The 14,940-nt window shown below is 46.3% G+C and overlaps 1 protein-coding gene across 4 annotated transcripts in view; it reads left to right on the top strand.

Annotated features, from left to right (window-relative positions):
* The first annotated feature begins 652 nt into the window (after window positions 1-652).
* RASGEF1C (RasGEF domain family member 1C) overlaps window positions 653-14,940 on the top strand; it is a 69,619-nt gene continuing 55,331 nt past the window's right edge. For 2 of the 4 annotated variants that reach the window (XR_011905176.1, XR_011905175.1), the window contains exon 1: window positions 881-1,012. The gene's annotated coding sequence lies outside the window, so the exon portion shown is untranslated. Of the gene's footprint in view, window positions 1,013-1,135; window positions 1,476-14,940 lie in introns of those variants that run through there. The other 2 variants (XM_072348079.1, XM_072348078.1) reach the window with 2 other exon arrangements.

The raw sequence follows: 14,940 nt of genomic DNA, 5'->3' as shown, positions 1-14,940 counted from the left end.
AACACCCACACATCTGGCTTGTATTAGCGTGCCCTCGTTGGCAATTGCTCTAAAGACAAACTCATCTGGGAAGAACTGGAGCGTCTGAACCAGCTGCAGCTTACCCAGCCTGAGGAGAGCACAGGTAGAGTGGGGGAGCAGCAGAGGACCTGTGTTGTACTGCTCAGCCAGCTCTGGGCATCCTACTGGCCAACCTGACAAGGTGCTGTGCTCCCCAAGCATTTGTTTGTAAATCTGAGATGCCGTGCCCTCTTTTTCTATGCCTAGCCCAGTTATTTTGCTTTTCCAAGGACGTATACTTTAATAAATAAATGAAGAAATAAACATCATCCCTTGTTTTTGCTATTTGGGAACCAAAGGCATCCACCAAAGTCACAGCTCTGTGTTTCGGGGGTTGGACACACAGGGCCTTTCCCACACACTGTGGGTCCTCAGGGAGGCAAGGACAGGATTTGGCTGCGGTCTGCCCCGAGCAAGGAGGGGCTGCATGGAAAGTGCACTGAGGGGGTTCGGATCAGCACAACTGCCAAAGCCAATTACCAGGAGGAGGACGCTATAATTATATCAGGGAACAGCTGTACTTCATTAGGAGCCCTCGCGGGGCGGCTTGATGCCCGGCCACGTTACGCTCAACCTCATTCCCTACCCGAGCTCCGGCCCGGCCCCGGGGCACTGCAGCTGCCGGAGCTGCGCCGCGTCCCCAGCGCTGTGCTGCGGCCCTGGAGCTGCACCTGCCCCTCGAGCCGCGCTCGCTCTGTCTCGCAGCCGGTCCCGTGCCGGGCGCGGCGGGCAGGCGGCGCTCTGCGGCCGGGCTGCGTTGGGGCTGCGCTGGGGCTCGGGGCGGTGCGGCGCGGGCTGCTCTTCCTCCTCCTCCTCTACCGCCGCCTCCTCCTCCTCCTCCGCAGCGGCGGGCAGATGCGGCGGATCGCGGGGCGGCTCTCGCCCGCAGCGGGCTCCCGTCGCCCCTCCGCCCCCATGGACGGCAGCGGGGGCAGCAGCCGCGCGTAGCTCGGTGAGTAGCCCCGCTCCCCGCCCCCCTTCACCGCCCTCTCCCCCCCCAACACCGCGTTGCCGCAGCTCCGTGTCCCCCTCCCGAGCTCCTCCCGTTTTTCCTTCCCACCTAAAAGCCCGGCGGTGCTCCACGCGTGCTGCCGGTGGGGACCCGCCCGCCTCTGCCACCTGCTCCCGGCTCCCCCCGGGCACTGCGGAAGCGATTCCCCGCGGGCTGCTCCCGCAAGGCTCGGGCTGCGCGTCCCGTCGTGCCTCCCCCTGCTCGGAGTCCTGGGCTGGGTTCACCGGCAGCTGTTCCAGGCTGGGACTTCAGCACTGTCAGTCCGAGAGTTATTTGCTTTCAGCTAAATTTAATTTAAACTGACTCCGCGGTCGTAAGAGAAGCTCAGGGAAAAAAAAAAATAATGTCAGTTTGTGGATTGTTTTCCTTAGCTCGGATTTAAAGATCTCTCCCTGTATATCTGGTAAGGATTTAATTTCATAAAATGATTTTTGCGGTGTTTTATTTGCTCTTGGAATTGAACAGTCCTCCCAGGCAGCCGGGTTTGGTGGAGGCTGAATTAATGAGCTCCGAGGCACAGGCAGTGCCCTTGGTCGTAACAGGTGCAGTGTGCATATTCTTATGAACAATGAAATGGTTTCAGCATTCAGGTTTATTTGTATGCGCTGCATTTCTGTGGCTCTGAAGAAATTGTCATGCTATGTTATGTCAAAGATGCGCTTACAGCAGGAGCGTGTCCGTAGCACCTAATTACCAGGGCATGGGAGCAGCTGCACTGCCCGTCAGCACAGGCTTTGATACCCAGGGTGTTCCAGGGTGACACAGCACAGCTCAAGGGGTTTGGTGCTGTGTGTGGACCTGCAATGACACTCTGGGATGCTGTGGTGCAATGTGAAACACCAAGAGGTTGGGGGGAGTGGAGAAGCGTGGAGGAGGAACTGTGTCCAGGTTGTATCCTTTGGATCTGATGGTCCTTTAAGGCAGTTTCCTGCCCCTGAGATTTCCAGGCTGAAGGGTTGGTGCACCTCACGTTGTTGCTAAAACCTAAAATAATGATGCTTGTATTGCACAGAAGACATTTCCTGGACAGGTATTTCCTACTTTAAAAGAATGTATTAGATTAGATGTAATAGAGCCTGTATTTCACAAGCTCTATTTGAGACCACAATCCAGAGTGACACCATGTCAGTAATTGATTTAATGGGAGTCATTCTGGACTTAGATCAGAAGGAAATTAGACTGGAAGTTAATTGCTCTTCCTAAGCCAACAGGTCTATTCCAGCAAGCCTTGCCAGGCTCAGCCCCTGCTGTAGAATAACTGCTCTGTGGTGCAGCCAGGGGCATCTCCTCCTGCTTCTGCACTGAGTGATGTTCTGAGTCCATTATCCTTGCTTACTTTGTTATGGATGAGAAGGGTGGGCTGCTTGGGATGGCGATGGGTTAGGTAAAGGGGTGATATGGAGAGTGCATTCATTTTTTACCTTCAAGTTCTTTCTAGATTGCAAGGAAGGCATTGTAGAGTGAAGGATGAGTCAAAATTCTAGCCAGAGACATTGCTAGTAATGAAGGATCTGTTTGAGTAGTTCTCCTGGGTGATGCTACAGAACAAAGAGAAGACACTGGAGATGTCAGAGTGGTCTTAGCTTGTTGTCAGAGATGTTCTTGAAGCCGTGCCTTGCAGTTTACTGTCCATCATGAGAAGTGGTGCTGCTACTTCTGGGAGTCATGGAGGTGTCTGCTGGGTCCCTCTCCCAGGATTTTCGGCATTGCAGGGCAATAACTGCATTTTGTGGCGTTCTGTAGCACCTGCAAACCTTGGGATAGCAAACTGTCTTGCAATGGGAGAGAAAACCAGCATTTCTACTGCTGTGCTGACTTTACTTGGACTTCTTGCAGCCTCACCCAGCAATGTAATTCCATCTGCTGTTGGTTTGGGGTTAGGGCAGGTGAGGGTAGGAGTCCTTTTCTGCCTCCTCTGAAGCACAGCAGTTTGTATAGTCCTAGTTCAGTCAACCAAAGGAGATAATTACCTTGTTAACCCTTTGGAAATGACTAGTTTATCTCCCTCTGGTTTATTAAGTTAAAAGTAGTGATTGCTATTAAAATACAGTCGTTAGTCGAGAAGAAAACATTTCTATTATACCATATGTTGCACTTCACCAAGTGACACTCGGTTGAAAGAACTTAAAGTGTAATTTATTCAACTTTTGGGGTAATATTTTTTAAGATTTTTTTAAAAATCCTTTGAGATAGGTAAGCACCTTATTTAGTGAGCATCTCTGGTGATTGGGGCTGGGTGCAGAGTGCTTTGTCCTTCTCTCATTGCTGGTGAAGCGTGGTGATGCTGCTGCGAGTAAGCTGGGTAATGTTTACAGTTCTGTTGGAGCAATCAAGCAGTGGATAGTCGTCCTTTAATTGCCTGAGGCTTTTCCTGCTATGTGTGCTTGTTAAACAGAGTTTTGGAAATCATCTCTGGAAGCCAGTTATTTGTTTATGCTGCTGACACTGATCTGGAGAGGGATATGTCTGTGTTGTAGTTAGGAATGTAGCTTGAAGCACTTTTTGTTCTCCAGCAGCGTGTGTGTGTGACCACGTGCAGCTCAGCTCACCTGATGGCTGTGAGTACCTTCAGCTGTGCTGGGTTCACCTGTGCCAAAGTGCTGCCGTGTCCTTGCTGGAGTGACTGAGGCACCTGCAGGGAATGAGGAGACCCTTCTGCACCTCCTGACCAGCCAGTGTAGGAGGTGCATGGCCATTAGCTTGGCCAGGAGTTCAGCACGATTTAAAAGAGTCAGATATTTCAGAGAAAGGAGGTGAGAGAGATCAGTGTGTGCTTTAAACAAACGAGGCTTTAAGGGGAGAGAGAGTCCAAAGCTTTTTGCTTAAGTCCTCTTTGATGCAGAGGGCTGAGGGTGCTGCCCCAGCCTGCTGCAAGGCATGCAGTGCTTGTGAGCTCCTGCTGGCAGTGCCTGTCTGCTGGGAGAACCTGTTCTCTCACAGCATGCAGTAATTAATGGACTTAGTAATAGGAAATTGATTCATAATCATAAGTTTAAATCTATGTGAAGGGTTTCTTAGCAGATTTCATTTGTTGTTCCTTCTTTCCTTGCTCAAGGACATTTTCTGCCTGAGCATACTGTTCAAATGCTCTGCGGTGCTTCTTTCTTTGTTGGTGATGTTAGAAAAGGTTTGTCTCCATAAACTCACCCGGATGCTTTTCCCACCTGTTTGTTTCTTCAGGGACGCAGACATCCAGCAGGTGCACAGCAGAGGCCTTTTCTCTGCTGGTTGAATGTTTACTTTGTGTCCTAAATATAACTTCGGGCAATTTCTTTTGGAGCTGGGGAGCACTTTTCTCTTTTGCACTCCCTATAAATCCAGAGAATTTAAGCATATGATTAACATTAACCATGCGAATATTCTCCCTGGACTCATTTTTTGGATCAAAGGCAGTGCTCGGTATGTCGAGAGGATGAAGCCCACAACCACTAAATACAGGGAACTGATCTGCTGCTGTGCTTGTCTTGCTTGTCTGAAAGCATATATGATGTGAGTGCTTGGATTTATGTCTGTCTGCCTGCCCAAAATCCTTCTGCCAACTGCTGTCTTGATGTTCCTTATCTACAAAGTGCTTGCAAGCATTAGGAAGCCTTTGTGATGCCGCTGGGATGTGTTGCTATTCCCATTTCTCAGACAGATGCTGAGAGAACTCGGTGATCTGCTGAGGCTGCTGTGTGTCATGCAGAGCTGGGCATGGAATCTGCAGCTTTGAATACCCAGCCCTGTAGGACAGGGGCAGCAGCTGAGCTCTATGGCAGCACTTGGTTAAGCACTGCCAGCTTTTACATTGTAAGCATGCTCCCCAAATTTCCATCCCACAGCCTCTGGAGTTAACACAAGGGCTTGTGATATCATCTACTGGGTCAGTTTCCAATCCAAAATACAGTCCATCTGCAGGAGCTCACAATGTCCTGTCGAGGAAAAGAATGTCAAATCTAATTTCTCTTTTACCTGCTTTGGCTCTGCCTTGCTGTAAGAAGAGCTGCAGACTGGAGATTTAACTTGAATGGTCGCATCTTAGGCTGGGGGGATTTTCCCATCCTCTCTGCTGTAAGTGCAGTGATGGTTTAGTTCTTCCTGATTTAGAATATATTCAGAATGCTTCTATGGAGTGGAGAGCCTGAGTCTAGTATGTAAATAGACATGCTAGGTGTGTATGCCTATGAGCTGGCAAATGAATCAGTTTCCAAATCTCAGGTTTGCTTAGTGTCACTTGTGGCTTTTTCTTTTTCTCCGTGGCTTTGTTTTGCTTTGTTTTGCTTTGCTTCCTCCAGTTCAAAGAATGTCTTTAAAGCAAATGGGTGAACGTCAGCTGCGGAGGGCTGTGCTTTGTGCTGATGCTGTGTGGTGGTGCAGGGAAGAGGGGCTGGGCACAGCCTCTGTGCTGCTCTGCCTTTGGTCAACGGATCCCTCCTGTGATGGGGAATGTCAATGTCCTGGGGAGCTGTGGTGGCGGGGCAGGTTGATACTGCATTCGATAACCACGATGAAGGCAAAGCTCTCTGTTTTGAAGCTTTCCTTTGGGAAATGGGATTCATGAGAATATAATATTTGGTGACCGAATGGACTAGAAGTGCCATGTAAGCCACGTGATGCGTCTGAAACAATTCTTCAGTCTCCTGTAGGACAGACATCTTGTGTACCTGTGCATACACAGAGGTGGGAAGGAGAGATGAGCACTGATGGGGAGCTTACTGCCACATCATGCTTTGTGAGAAACCCGCGGTCATCCTGAGCTTTCCTGTGTCTGTAATGGCATCTTTCTCTTTATCCTTCATAGGGAACCTGTGTTCTTCTCAACTAATGCTATAGAATCATAAATGACCCAATCAGACTTCATCACTGTTTGTTAGATGAGAAACTTCATTAGTTAATAGCAGACCTGTTCTATCTTTTTGTCCCTACTACCGCTAAGCTCATGGCACTTACGGGCAGACTTGTTAGTCATTAATATTCTTTGTATTCTTCATCTTTGGCTTCAGAAAACAGAGCCTTTCATCTTTTGCCTTGCTTTGTTTTTCAGAAGGAGCCAATTTTGACTGGAGGAAAAAAGAAACCCAAAAACATTTCAATGTAGCTTTCTTAGAAGCTTCCAAGCAGTCTCCCCTGCTGACTTTGTACTTTTGCAGTAGACAAACATTGACTCTGTTTCCTCAGTTTGACACAAAAAATAGCTGATTTATTTTTTTTCCTCTTGGTTCTACCTTTTGGTTATGTCTCAGCAGCTTGGCAGAAGGGTATTAATTAGCAGCTATGGTGCATTTCCCTGGAATTCTCATTCACTCCACAGTTTTTCCATTAGGCTTATAGTCCATAGAACCCAGTTGGTGTAGAGAGAACATAGACGTGTCTGAACTTGGAGGTATTCCCCTGATTTGCAGCCTAAATGTTTATTGTGATTGTTCTGTGGGTTCTTGTTTCGTTCATTAAAACAATCAAAACTGCTGATATGTGCCGGGGATGAAATATGTGTGGACAAATCCACTAATAAAGTGTATTCCTCAGGCAGGGAGTGCCTTCTCTTCATCACTACGTGCTCTCCAGTTCTAAGGGGTCAAACCTGGATCCTTTGCTAATCTGCAGAGCTGGCTAAAAGAAAGTGACGGAGCCACAGCAGTCAATTTCTGGTGATGTAGAATCTTGCAGCTCAGTTCTGACATGCAGGACCAAAAGGAAAAAAGCTTCTGGTCTGGGCTCTGTGTTTGTTTTTGGTTTAAAAATCACTTGAGGTTTGCTACATGCTTTTTTTTTTGGCTGTGCCAGCAGTTCATACCCATTCTGCTCAGGTTTTCCCACTCCTAGTTCTGATGCAGTGCATGCAAGTGTGATCATTAAGTGTGATTATCACATTTTTTGACCTATTTAAAAGTCTCTGGCTGTGAAATTCCAAAGATTCTAATTTAAGCTATAAAAAAAAAAAAGATTATTAATGTGCCATCATTTACACATTTCATGGCTCATTTCCTGATTACAGCGACTTTGAATATGTACATACAGTCTGTTCCAATGCATGTGTATAAACATCATACAGCATGTAAGGTCTGGTCATTGAGGCCTGGATCTCACGTTCCAGAGAACTTACTGTCTGCAAATCAGAGCAGATAGAAGAGAGAGCCATGAGTGCAGGAAGCTGCAGCTTTCCATGCTGGTGCAGGCAAAAGGCAAGTTGCTTTGTGGGTCTGCACTCAGTGGGTCTGGGAAGAGTAAGGAGAACTGTCTTCTGGTATTTCCCATCACTTCATTCAGTTGTCATCTTATTCAGACAGCAACTGTGCAGACCTTTATCTGCATCTAGAGAAAAGAGTTTGAGGTAGCAGTTACATGGGTCACTCATGATTTGGCTGTTAGGGTGACACAGTATGACATAATTCACCAAGGTTATGAATACAGCAGCAAACAGTGGATCCAGGAGAACCCATTGGGTTGGAAGTATGAAGCCTTAAGGTGGGTTGGTTGGGTACCCTTGGGTAATGCTTTCCTATTTCCCATCCTGCTGCCACAAGTCCAGAAGTGGTTTTGATTGTTGGAGCAATTTGGGCAATTGACGTGACCCTCTTCCTCCACGCTGTCACCTGGGTCATGGACACAGTGGGATTCTGTGTGTTTTTTCTCAAAGGTCAAGGATAAACTACAATAACTATTAGCAGGAGAAAAGCGCAGTGAAAGACAGATGAAGTAGTTAATTTCTCTTATTGATGCTTTTGGGTCATGGCGCATGACCACAAAGACCTGATCTGACAGAATCAAGTAGTCCTATGCTGGAGTGCTTTTAGCGATTGCTTCAGTTTTGTGTGGGGCTTTCATGTGTGTTTTGTTTTGGCAGTCAGTTTGTCCCCTCGATAATGTTTGCTGCATCAGAAGTGCTCAATGCAACCAAGAAAAGAAGCCAGCAAAGTCTGAAAGATCACAGCTTAGAATGGTCTTAAGTTTTCCCTCTTCAAAATACACCAGTATGATAGTGTTGAACTTGCTAAACCTGTGACCTTGTGGACATTTCAGAACTGGCTGAAGTATTTAGGGCACATGAGCAGTTCTTCAGAAATCGGGGCAGTCTCTGAGCCTGGGTATTTGCAAACTAAAGACAAGGGCTGCTGGCTACTCAGGGAGGAGACTTTCTTACCACCCTATAGAATCATACCTGGCTCTTTGGTCCTACGTGAGCTGCACGAATATCTGCCTCTGTGAGATGAGCAGTGACTTTGTATGAATTTCAGATGGGTGCTGAAAGCAAGATCTGGAGTAGAGCAAGGTGGGATGTGAGCTGAGGGAGAGCTTTCTGATCCTTCCTGCCTCCATGGAGGCTGCCAGAGGCACAAGCTTCCTGTGCGTGTCAGGGATGGGATTTGTGCTTTCATTCAGTGCGTGCGTACATCATGTGTGTAACAACCATCTGAAACACTGTTTTGAATTGCTTTAAAACACCCTTGATAAAACTTTATAAAGGCAGAGTAGCTGCAGTTTGTTACTTGGGTGCTGGAGGTGGCTTGGCTCCTTCGGATCCTTCTGTATGCCTCTAGAGAGAAGCTGTTCAGGAGGTGATAGCAAAGCCCTGGTAGCCCATATTATTACGTAGTGTACACAGTTGGAAGAGCGTCAGCTTGTCATTTGCAGACTTATTCCTTAATGTGGTTTAGTAAATAATAAATGTACACAAACTCCTATGGAGCATTTCATTCATAAGCTGCCAGGCTATGGTATGCGTTTTGAAATGCTGCTCTGGGAGTTGTGTTTTCCAGGGTAATTTCATTAACCGATACTAAACCTTTCTCAAATCCACACAGATCAGATGAGGAGCATCTATTAGTGATCCTGCTAATAAAGAGCATTTGTGCTTTTTTTGTCATTTTGTGGAAGACCTTTTGTGCAACGACCCCTTTTGTTCTTTATTGCATAGTGATTAGCTGTTACTAATTCACACCAGGAAAATCGTTGTTGACAAATTGGTGGCTTGGAAGCAGATGCTACAACATCATATAGGCTAATAGAAATATTGGAGGAAAATGTGCAAGAGGTCCATATGAACAGGGATGGTTACAGTAAAGCCCTTCTCCTGGCATTACTTGTGCCTTTCTCTTCTGGGCTACAGTAGCGTTAACAGCTGTGCAGTTTGTGTGTCTGAGCAAGCATCTTGCAAAGGGGAACCACAAATGACAGCAGTATTATGATTAAAGGGCAGTCAGTACTGATGGTGAGCCCAGCATAAAATACAAATCTGGCTGCAGTTAGGAGAATGTGCCCAACTAATAAGCAGCTTAACTTGGTGTATTATTGTGAAATAGAAAGAAGCATGAAATATGTGATATGAATAGTAGGCTGGCTTTCCTTGTCACTTCATATTTGTGTTCCTGGAGCTCTCCTGGCTTCACCAGGGTTACTGCTCAATGACACCCGACTGAGTGAGAGCTGGAGTTCTACTTCTCAACACTTTTCTTTTAATAGCACAGCAGTATAGCTGGCATTCTCTGTCATAGCTTAGATTTGGAGATTTCTTAGCAGACAAAATGCAGTCAGTAAGGACTAGTTGGTCCACAAATTGTTTTCTTTTCCCGATCAGATCCTAACGCTGCCACTTGATGCAGCTCTGCTATAGTGACCTAATCCTTTCTTGGTAAGGGGAGATGGATTGGACTGTTAGTGTTTCAGCCAGATATATCAATGAATATTAAGACTTGATCCACAGCTCTTTGCTGTCAATAAGTGAGTAATTGCTGTCTACACAATGGCAGATCTGTAGAGGTTTGAGCTTCTAAGAGATTGAGAGTGCTTGTCAGTTAAATTGGGATCAACCCAGAGACTTGTTCTCATCCATTGGAATTGTTCAAAGTTTGTTCTTCATGGAGAACAGACTCTGGCCTTCTGTGTTTGGCAGGATGAAACAAGCTTTTCCACATCAGCATTGATTGCCTGACGAATGTTTGTGTTTTATAGATAGATTTGCACAACCACTGAGCAAGTACTACCGAACTACTTGGAGTTTCTAGTGGTTTCTGTTACAGGTTTTCCTGTAGGCTTTTATGTTCATGGAGGTATCATAAGGTTGTTGTCTCCCCCTCCTCCCCATCTGGCATGCTGCTTTATGAACCACATCTGAGGTCTCAGTGGTTTGCTGCAATAAGAAAAGCCCATTGTACAGGGCCGTGTGTCTTATGGGTGTTTCTGTAAGCAGCACGAGAAATCTAAGGTTCCGTCTTGAACACCTTCTATTTTGATGTTTTGACAAGGATCACTTAAAGCTCTTATGGCAAGTGATTTTTATGAGCATGTGTGGAGTGGAATGTGTAGTGCTTGAGATGGTGGGGACTGGGAAGACACATGACAACTGCTTTGTGTAAGATGATCGGTGTTTGGAGGAACAAATGGTGCATTGAGATGACAAATGGAGCAGCGGAGGTGCAGCTGGGCTGCCTGGGCTGCTTGTTGTGGAAGCACTGCAGAGCAGTTTCATGGCTGTTTCTGCTGTGCTAAGAGTAATAAAAATGCATTTGCTCTCCGTCTATGAAAGGATTTTGAATGCTGGTCAATATAAACTATTTCCTGTTAGGTCTGAGTTTTGTTGTAAATTAATGCTATAATTCCAATTGATTTAATTAAACCAGGTTCCGGGTCCTTGATTTGCAGACTTCTCAAGTAGTAATTTTTATAATTGCAAGATTTTAGGCAAATAAATGGCCTATCTTTTCTTGCCTGCTGGGTGAGGTGTCTGGTGATAATTAGTACATTTATCAAGGCATCCTCCCCTGCTAGAGACAGGCTGTTATCCACTTTTGATGGACAGGAAACAGCGGGACAGTGAGATTATGGGACCTATCTAAGGCTGATGTGTGATGTAGCAGAGAATGAGAGTGAGGCGCTGGCTCCCTGAAGCTGTCCTGCTCTCCTGAGTCTTGCATCATTCTTCCTTTGGGCTGCCTTGTGCCTTTGCTGTCCCTCAGGAGGGCAGACAAACACCACGCACACCTGGCACTGTGCCCTGCATCAGGATCCCCAAGGCAGCCGGGGGAGGGCTGTGCTGCCCTGTCCCAACAGCAACCTGGTCTGCTCCCTGTGTTTCTCTCAGGTTGCTGCAGGAAGTTGTATTTATTGGAGAGCCTCCCCTATAGCTTGAAGATGGGTTTTAGTCCTCCATTGGAAAAGAATGAGAGACTCAACAAATATGGGCATGCAAATGGTCTTCCAGCATTTGAGTGAGGATGGGAACTTGGTGTTTGTTCCAGGTGCAGTTTGCAAGCAGCCTGAGGGATCTGGGGAACCTACACTGGTGTGACTGGGAAAAGTGCCTCTGGTCTGAAGGCAGGAGCAGCCAGCAGCCTCCCACAGGGGTGGGAAGGGGAACCAAAAAGCTGTAGGGAAGTAGTGAATAGTGTTGTTTCAGTAAGCTCACCTGCTTGGGCTGGGAACATTGCAGTGATCTCCTGCTGGTGGCGTGCTGGGGAATTGGTGCTGGTTTCTTGGCTTTGCTCCTCATGAGATGATGCACGCTGGTGTCACACTGATATCACACTGCTCTGCTTAGGTTTGGGTTCTTTCACTTGATTTTGAATGTGTTGGCCTCCCTCAGTAGTTAGGGAAGGAATTAATGCTGCATTCTACCTAATTGTTCATCAACAGCTACAATCACGGCAAAACCACTCTACACCAATTAGCTACACGGTAATTAACAACATCTAATCGGACAGACATCTGAAATGTTACTGCTTCCTCAGCCTGGGAGTGCTTTAGCAGATCAGCACATGCAGCACGAGACTAACCTTGCTTAGTCTCAGCCCTGCACTAATAAGAGAAATCTCTCATTTCCTCATTCAGAAATATTTGACCTTTAGCCACGAAAGTGTATTGAGGAGGTGACTTAGATCATGGAAAGTTGTGTTTAAAGCCTCATTTAGTCAATATATAGATCTTCTTTATATGCATCTTTAGCTCATTTATATTACTACTAATTATTGTGTGAAGTAAATAGTTTAGTGAGGCCAGCTTGAAGGATGAATGGCAGTAAAAAGAAGTAAGAAGTTTATTTGTTGTTATTCTGACAAGACCAGAGAAATCTGTCCCCCTGAGTTAACTTCTAAGCCTTCTGAACCTCCCTCAGTTGGTGTTTAATTGGTGTTTTTTTCCTAAAAACAAAGATGCTGTCAGCACAAGTCACCATTTCACCAAAAGGGCCATTTCCCTTTCATAGAAAATAATAAAGAGCTGCATAAATATTCTTAGTAAGTTGCTACTGGATTGTGTTAGTGAAATATGTCTGTGTTTGTGGTGTGAGCAGCCCCACGTTTTCTGACACCACTCGAAAAATGAAGACATTCATGTGAGTTATTTGGAGCGTGGTGACAAGGCACTATGACGTGGCTGGGTATGAAAGAGCATTTCCAGGCACACAGAGGAGAGAGGAAACTCAAGTCACCAAGTACCACCAGTGCTAGGGGAAGGCAGACTGTTTGCCCCCTGTTTGCTCCCAGGGACCAGGAGATGGTTATGAAAATCTCCTCTGTGTGACTTCTAGAGTCTTGGCAGTAGGATTTTTTGATCGCTGTGTGGTACTGGGGCTCTACTATAACCATCTCCCATCTGTGGCTTGGCTGAGCTCCCTGGGCATCTGTGTGTTACCAAGACATCATGCTGAGCTGAGCACTAGAAATGTAGTCAGAGACACATCTAAGAAAGGTTATATTTGACCTCTCCAGAAACCTAGACTTCTACCTGATGGTGCTTGCTAGTGAATCTCTGTGCATCTGATGCCTTGCACACCAGAATGCAGCTCCCAGAAGAGTAAAGGTATCAGTGGGCAAGTTTGGGTCATGAGAAGCAGCATGCCTTGGGCAGATAAGGAGGTACCCCAGCATCCCTGTCATCTGAAGAGGTTGTGCTGTGCCTTCCATGTCCACCATAACAATGGGGACAGTGGAGAGTAAAGAGCAAGGAAGGAGTGGCTCCTGCCTGCATCTCTGTGTGATTACATCAAATCCCTGTGCCTTTGCCGTAGTATCTCCTTAAAATCTGTGCGCCTGACGCTTTTGCTTTAGCACAGTTGAATGCATTACCATCCTGAGTTGCAAAAGAAAAGCAGGCTCTTGCCAGCCTGCTGCAGAGCTACCTGGGAGGATTTGGAGCCAATCTCCCAAGGGGCAGCTGCTGGTTTCAGTATTCTCCTTTCATGTAGCTCATCTGAAAATGAGCAAACTATTGTGCAAAGGAGTTGCTGTATGCAAATTTGAGATACGACCTTTTGTCTTTCCAGCATTTTCTGTTTCCAAAAAGCAGTTGCAGTTTCCCAGCTTCAGACTCTGCCTCTGAAAACGCCCCAGCTGTGGGCTGGGAGTATTGATGCAGCGCATGGTGTCTTTAGGTACAGCGGTCACAAAACAGCAGGTGGCGGGATTGACAGAACCCACAGGCGGATGATTTGTACTGCAGACAGCAGCACAAAGTGGGGGCTCTTTTGGTTAATGAATATTGAACTTCTCCTGTCTAGCAGCAAGTTGTATCCTGCACCGCAAACGTGCCTCGTTGTGAGAGGCTGGGCTGCAGACGGGGCGCTGCTTGTGAATCCATTAATTCCTGTCTGGTGGACGAGCCTTCTCCCAACAGGGCTCTGCTGGTCACCCAATGGTTGGTATCATGCAAAGTGATTATTTCTTTTAGTTTCAGTCTTATTTTTCTCCTGAAAGCTAAAAGTCTTTATTCAACGCCAGATGTGTTTTTGTAGCTGCCCACATGGCATTTTGTACATGACAATATTCAGCTTCGGAAAGAATTGATGTCATAAATTTGTGCACACAGCAGTCCTTAAGTTCAGTTCTATTTGTGGCACAGCTTCCAAAGGGCGCGTATGTCTCAGAAACATTGTGACTATTGCATGAAATGGTAATTTTAGTGCATGGAAGATCAGCTTCTGATTTATTTTTATTAGTGCAGATGAAAATTACTGTGATATTTCAAGTAGAGCATAAAATAAATATCTCTAATCTCATTCCATGAGGAATGGTAACTTCCCATTTTATATTCCCTTTCTTTCCCAAGCCGCTGTAAAATGCTTGGTATGTGACTTGAGTGTCTATTCTCTCGCGTTTATGTAGGAAGGTTTCTATCTGTCTTTTCATTCTCATGTAGGAAATTTATTTTCATTTCTGTAGTGGTTTATGGATGCAGTGTGAAATTTCCAGTCCCTTTGATCATGGAAAAAGTCTCATTTTTTTGACCAGAGCTCAGAAATGTGCATTTATCCCAATGAACAAAGGAGTGTTAGGAAATGCTGGACACTGCAGGTGATTTCGATTAAAAGAATGCTAAAAGTGAGAAAGCAAACATTTGCTACTAGCGAAAACACAGGGGCAGCCAGGGCTTATGCAAAGAACTGCTTCTCATCTTCCTTATGTCACCTACAAGTGATGGCCAGCATGGTCCTGATCAGCATCCAGGTAGCCTCCTAAAAGGCTGGTGGCTGTAAACTGGGGGTGTTGGGGGTCATCTCCAGTCTCTGCTTTGGTTCCCTGGTTATTTTGGCGTGAGCTGAGGGGATGATAAGCCCTTTGCAGACTTTAGGCTGTGTCTTGCCTGCAGTGGTTTAATCTGCTGCCCTTGTCCACGCCATGGGGCAGCTGGCAGCACAAAGCCTGGCCTGCAAGTGGTGCTTCCATCTGCTGCCATCTCAGGGGTGGCATGTTGTGGGAGATGGGAGTAAGGTGTATCCCAGCTGCTATGACAGGCTTTTCTGCCCTCCTGGGGCTGTTCCATCCTCCTACTCTTAACGTGCCAAATCTGTTACCTGATAGTGCTGGTGTTGCTGAACAGATAACAGAGGATACAGTGCTGATTCTCAGGGTGTGGCTCAGCGGTGCTGCTCTGAACCAAGGAAATAAGTGCAGATAAGA

Source organism: Excalfactoria chinensis, chromosome 13, assembly GCF_039878825.1.
Source record: "Excalfactoria chinensis isolate bCotChi1 chromosome 13, bCotChi1.hap2, whole genome shotgun sequence".
Lineage (NCBI taxonomy): Eukaryota > Metazoa > Chordata > Aves > Galliformes > Phasianidae > Excalfactoria > Excalfactoria chinensis.
Note: the sequence above shows the minus strand (reverse complement) of the source record. Positions and strands in the feature narration are given on the sequence as shown.